This window comes from Schistocerca piceifrons, chromosome 1 (genome assembly GCF_021461385.2).
Source record: "Schistocerca piceifrons isolate TAMUIC-IGC-003096 chromosome 1, iqSchPice1.1, whole genome shotgun sequence".
In the NCBI taxonomy this organism is placed as follows: domain Eukaryota; kingdom Metazoa; phylum Arthropoda; class Insecta; order Orthoptera; family Acrididae; genus Schistocerca; species Schistocerca piceifrons.
In genome coordinates, this window is record NC_060138.1 from 263045941 (window position 1) to 263052787 (window position 6847).

At 46.1% G+C, this 6847-nt stretch overlaps 1 pseudogene; it reads right to left on the reverse strand.

The window, feature by feature from the left end:
- Nucleotides 1-6433: 6433 nt before the first annotated feature.
- Nucleotides 6434-6551, reverse strand: LOC124724591 (annotated as a pseudogene).
- Between the last annotated feature and the right edge of the window lie 296 nt (nucleotides 6552-6847).

The following is a 6847-nucleotide window of genomic DNA, read 5'->3' on the forward strand; positions in this document are numbered from 1 at the left end:
AATTGGGCACAGCCCTTGCTAGCTCGACGCAATGTTGACCTCAGCGTGAGGCGCTGTGCTGTGCTGGTAGGTTGGGGGGGGGGGGGGGGGGGGGTAAGTGGTCTTCAGGAGCACATTGCAGATTGCAGTGAGCTCTTACTAATGTCTGTGGCATCGATTCGCATTGCTAACCGTAATGTGCCACTGCGATTAGTGGACGATACCACGAAATACATACCCAGGTAATGCCAGGTACTCAACTGGTCGCAATATAAAATCTCTCCATGATCTGCAGCGCCTCTTTTGTGGTGACTATCACTAGAATTTGAGTATTTCTACAATTCTCTCGTGCTGAGTAAGCGCGTCCCGTCAAAACACGCCGCTATTAGGTGTATCTTGTCTGCCTCTTCTATTAATCCAAGCTGATAATGGTAGCAGATTGATGAGCAGTATTCAAGAATCCATCGAAAGTATCTCCCAATGATCCTCCCGACGCGACCGCTACGGTCTCAGGTTCGAATCCTGCCTCGGGCAGGGTTTGTGTGATGCCCTTAGGTTAGTTAGATTCTAGGGGACTGGTGACCTCAGATGTTAAGTCCGATAGTGCTCAGAGCCATATGAACCATTTGATTCTCCCGATGAATCTCAGTTTGGCATCTGCTGAATGGTTGCTGTTAAATACTCGGAGAAAGTGTTTACTGACATTTGTCGCCAACAGTATAATCCAAAATCTTCACCTACTTATGCGCAGTTCCTTACATTTACTCGTATTTACATTCAGGGTTCACAGCCAGTCCTTGCATCAATCACCAAACCTCTCCACTCTTACCACATGTTGCTACAGTCATCTGGCGATGCAGCCTTCTTATGGACAACAACGTCATCCATGAATAGTCTCACAGGGCTTCCAGCTTTATCCACCACATCATTAATATTTATAAATACTGTAAACGGGCTAGGCGCGCAGTCCGGAACCGCGCGACTGCTACGGTCGCAGGTTCGAATCCTGCCTCGGGCATGGATGTGTGTGATGTCCTTAGGTTGGTTAGGTTTAAGTAGTTCTAAGTTCTAGGGGACTTATGACCTCAGAAGTTAAGTCCCATAGTGCTCACAGCCATTTGAACCATTTGCACTGTAAACCGTACTTGCCCTGCAACACTCAGTTGGAGCACTCCAAAATTATGTGTTTTGATGGGCTTCTTGAGTTCTAATTCTATTTCCTTTTTCCTTTTTTCCTCAACAACTGTGCGAATATCAAATGCTTTCTGGAAGTCAGGTAACTAGATGTTAGCCTTAGTGCCTTAGTTTACGGTGCCATGGATTACATAGACAAAGAGGACGAACTGTCTTTCGTAATTCTCCATTTTTATACAGGAGACCATCCGAGTACTCGACGTTGTCCAGGTATGCATTTATTTCATTCTGCTATTAGTCAATCTCCTCATTCCTTCTCCTTCTGATCATCGCCTCCTTCACCCTCCTCTGTCCACCTTCCAGTTTCTGCCCATCGCCTCCTGCCACACTCTCCGTCCTCCACCCCCTATCTCTGCCATTCATCTTCTACTCCCTCTGTATACTTGCTCCTTCCCCCTCCATCCATATGTTCCCACGTCTACTAATTCGTTCTCCCCCTTTCCTTGTCTATCTCTCCCATCCCCTCATGTCCCAACTCCTACTCCCCTCATCTACTTCTGCATCTCCTCCTCACCCCTTTCTCAGCCTATTTTCTCCTCTTCTCTTCCTCCGGCCATTTCCTCCTCCCCTCTGTTTATTCATCACTTCTTCTGCCTTTCTATCCCTAATCTAGGCTCTATCCATGTCCTACTCTTTCTTTTCATTTTCCACCTCCTCCTCTCTGTGTTTCCACCACCCCCTTATCTGTGCCCATCTCTTCGTTTCCCTGATCTATCTGTCCATCTCCTCCCCCCGTCTTTCTCTGTTCATGCTATCATGATCACACCGAAAGGAGGTTGATGGCTCTTACTTTACAGCATTTCTCTTCAAATTGTAACTGCACTGAAAAGCCAAGGAAACTGGTACAATGCCTATATCGTGTACGGCCCCTATTAGCGCGCAGACGTGCCTCAACACGACGTCGCATGGACTCCACTGATTTCGGAAGTGGTGCTGAAGGGACATTGACACCAAGAATTCTGAACTGCTGTCCATAAATCCGTTAGAGTACGAGGGGCTGGAAATCTCTTCTGAACAGCACGTTGCAAAGTTCCCAGATATGCTCAATATTGTTCGTGTCTCGGGAGTTTGGTAGTCAGCTGAAGTTTTTAAGCTCAAACCAGAGTTTCTGTGGCCACTGTGTAGCAATTCTGGACCTGTGGGGTGTCGCATTGTCCTGCTGGAATTGCCCAAGTTTATCCGAATGCACGATGGACACGAAAGGATGCTTATGCACGTGTCACCTTTAAGGGTCGTATCTAAATATACCAGCGGTCCCATATCACTCCAACTGCACAAGCCCCACACCATTACTGATCTCCGCCAGTTTTAACAGTCCTCTGCTGACATGCAGGTTCCATGGATTCATGAGGTTGTTCCCATACCCGCTCGATACAATCTGTAACGAGGCAACATGTTTCCAGTCACCAATAGACCAATGTCGGTGTTGACTGTCCCAGGCGAGGCCTGTATCGTACGCCGATCAAGGCTACAGGAGTGGGCCTTCAGCTTCGAAAGCCCACATCCATGATGTTTCGTTGAATGGTTCGCACGCTGACACTTGTTGAAGCCCACCATTGGAATCTGCTGCAATTTGCGGAATGGTTGCACTTCTGTCACGTTAAACGACTCTGTTCAGTAGTCGTCGTCCCCGTTCTTGCAAGATCGCTCGAGTGCCGACGGTAGCGCCATGTTCAGATTCACTTACATCTTGATAACCTAGCATTGTAGCAGTAGTAACAGATCTAACTACTGCGTCAGACACGTGTTGTCTTAAATAGACGTTGCAGTGCTCAGCGTCGTATTCTGCCTCTTTACATGTCTCTGTTTTGAATTCGTAAAGACTTATCATGCTCTCCGTCGTGAACGCGATAATTGTGACAGGTTCGCTTCCTGTGTGTGTTGTTGCTCTGCTGCTTCTATCACGGATTCGGTTCAGCCATCTGCTGTTGTAGTTCGCTGTTCTGCGACTGGGCAGGCGATTTGAGCAGAGTATCGCTAGTATCAGAACAAAATAACTCCCATTTGGTAATTATCATAGAGCTGTTATGTGATGGTGTGTTTCAAATTATTGCGGGTTTGTAAATTTCTTTAATGTTTAATACATCGTTAGTTAGGACGTTCAAAGCATTTTCTAAATCGCCAAGTCATTTTTATTCGGTTGTTTGGAGCACGAACGCTTCTCCTCCATCTTGGGGCAAACCTTGTTGCATGTGTTTTGGTGGGTTATACTTCCAACCCTCGCCTTTTTTTTACGTACGTAGGTGACCTTAATCAGCCAACTGTTCTCGTCTTCCTTCCACCTATGTTTCCCGTCTCGCGCGATGATGTACTTTTCACCGTTTCCGCCTCGTGGCGTGATTTGAAGCCGAATGTCGGTTGGCCACTGAACTTCTTCACTATAAGGTGTAAGTGTCTGGGGGAGGGTGGGGGGGGGGGGGGTGGGGGTTGAGCGCCTTCTCCAGTTACCATGTGACCTTTGAGCAACTTTCCACAACTGTTCTATCCGCAATGCTAGTATGACTACTTACATTCTTACTCGTTTCACTTAAAAATTACTTCTCTATTCATTCGACCAGACCGCATTGCACAACGTGTGTTGGCTTCATATGAAGGAGCTTTATTTACATGTGCCGCCTTTTAATGAACCCATTTTTAGGTAAACTTTAATTATTTGTTGAATTTTAATGAAACACGCTCGAGACATGTTTGTGGACTATCTATCTGAAGACTGCTTTTTTTTTTTTTTTTTTTTTCCTCAGAACGTAGATTGTTAAATAACTTCAATTGCTGACATATTATCTTGCTTCTATTATTAAAACATGCTGTAACTATTTCTGTAATAGTAACCACTGGCACATAAGATTTCTAGAATTTTGGAATACGAATAACATTTGTTATAAATTTAAATTTTCATTAATATTGTTCCCATGAATGACATTTAGAGAGTTGAGAGCAAGTATCTGAGTTAAACTTTCGTTATTTGAGCTCACTGATATAATGCATAGCCAACGGCCTTGCCGCAGTGGTAACACCGGTTCCCGTCAGATCACCGAAATTAAGCACTGTTGGGCTGGGCTAGCACTTGAATGGGTGACCATCCTGTCCGCCTTTTTTTTTTTTTTTTAGAGCTGTTGGCAAACGTTGTGCACTCGGTCCTTGTGTGGCAAACTGAGGAGCTACTTGACTGAGAAGTAGCGGCTCCGGTCTCGTAAACTGAGATACGGCCGGGAGAGCGGTGTGCTGACCACATGCCCCGCCATATCCGCATCCAGTGACGCCTGTTGGCTGAGGATGACATAGCGGCCGGTCGGTACCATTGGGCCTTCCAAGGCCTGTTTTGACGGAGTTTAGTTTAGTTTAGATTTAGTTGATAAACTGTTGATCTATCATCAGTAATTGTTTTAAGCTGTTTTATTTAAATTAACAACATTGCTGTAATATGTCAAGGTTCTGTTGACCTAATTTAAAAAATACATTTGGTGTCAAGTATTAATACAAATCTTCATACGAATGATGTTCAACCCGTTTTTGGCTCGCTCAATCCACTCCCAGGTAATCTTACGCCAATAGTGCGTACCATTCTAGTAGCTAGAGCGTTTTTGGAAGTTGAAGGATTGAATACACCTTAATATTTGTATTCCGTCTGGCTAGGCACTACCTGCTATTTTTGGCTCTGGGTTTTAATTGCATTGGTCTCTTATGGAGCCACGAGTCACGGTGGTTGTGGTCTGCCTTCGCAAGGACGAGTTGAGATAGTCCACGAGGATAAAATCTGAGGACTGGCGGAGGATGGTTATATCGCAGAGCTGTCTGCACGTCTTATCGCAACTATGGGGGTTCCAGTGCAGGTAACGGAGGAGCGTATTTGTCAGATGAGCTCAGCCATCGAGCAATGCGTGGTTTTCCTTTCGGGGAAAGAGCAGAGATTGAAATTTCTTCATTTTATTGCCCCGTCGTACGCTCAGCTATACCGCATGCAGGTGAAAAATTACACACTGATTGCGTGAGTTGAAGACTTGGCTTCAGTAGTCACAGGTTCGCCGATCAACCCGAGGCTGAACAACTACATAACAGAGTAGTAAATTTTCAAATTAGTTTGCAATTAGTTGGAGAGTGATCAGGTGCTTAATGAATTGCTGTATCCGGTGGTTATCGAAAATGGAACCGTTTCTTTGGGACCCAGAAGTGGCGATATAGACAATACCTAGCGTCCTCTTGAATGTGTTGTATAGGACAAAATACCTTGCTATCGATACTCAACAGTGGTTGGTTAAATTTTCGCGGTTCAGTGTTACCTTACAAGAACAAGTTAACGTTTTCGGATGTCATGGAAACTGATTTTCAGTTGATGTACGCTTTGTGTCACGGATGTCTTAACGAGAAAGGGTTCGTTTTTGATTATGCCCATGGGAAATTCTTTTAGTGGGGCGGAGTTCGACTTTGTGCACTTACCTCCTGATCAGGCTAGGCTCTCGTTCAGATATTGCATGAATTCACGGAAGTTTTGACAGATAAACAAGGTGTCACTAATCGTACTGCATACTGCATTGTAGTTTGCGACCAGCTTTCAGTCAGGCAACCACCCCACCGTATCTCTGCACCCAGCATGTTGCGTGAGTTGGTAGATAAAATGCTCGCTCAGGGGGTTGTTTATAAGGTCGTCCACCATGCCGTAGGTGGTTGATTTCTGGTGCCTAAGGATAATAGGGAGGAGGTGGTTTTCAGACCATTAGTGGACTATCGTGTCCTCAAACAGAATGTAGTATTGGAGTCTGTTCCTCTTCCTGACCTACAAGGGAGCTTTTCATGGTTTTCTAGGGCCGACTATTTTTCCGTTTTCATTTTTAACCGGGCATATTGCCGGATTCCTCTTGCCGAACAATCCACGGCTGCCACTGCCTTTTGCAATGACTGGACCTCATGTGAATTTAACCTTGGGTCGTTCTGCTGAGGAAGCAATACTTTCTAGGTCACTCGTTTCCGTTCTCGGAGGTCTGAAGTTCAACTGTTGTCATTTACAGTGCTACCTTCTCCGAGTAGTTAAAACGTGCGACTGGTTTCGGAGAGTCTAAAAAAGCACTCCGTCATCAGGCCACAAGTGGCCCATCGGGACCAGCCGACCGCCGTGTCATCCTCAGATGAGGATGCGGATAGGAGGGGCGTGTGGTCAGCACACCGCTCTCCCGGTCGTTACGATGGTTTTCTTTGACCGGAGCCGCTACTATTCGGTCGAGTAGCTCCTCAATTAGCATCACGAGGATGAGTGCAACCCGAAGAATGGCAACAGCACATGGCGGCCCGGATGGTGACCCATCCAAGTGCCAGCCACGCCCGACATCGCTTAACTTCGGTGATCTGACGGGAACCGGTGTATCCACTGCGGCAAGGCCGTTGCCTCGGAGAGTCTAAGGCAAGCCTAAATAATATCAAACTGTCTAAAATCACCTTAGCTCGTCGTGAGATAGCTTTTCCCGGCCAAGGGGGTCAGGACTGATCACTCTAGGACCCTAGCTGTTTATAGTTTAAGCCCTCCTAACACTAAGAAACAGTATTCTGTTTCGTCGGAATGACTAACTTCTTCCGAAACTTCGTTTCGAAGTATGTTGAGCTAGCCGCTCCGTTAAACCCTTTTGCATAGTAAGGGCGAGCCCATCGTCTGGACTGACAGCCAGCAGGCTGCGTTTGATGCGCT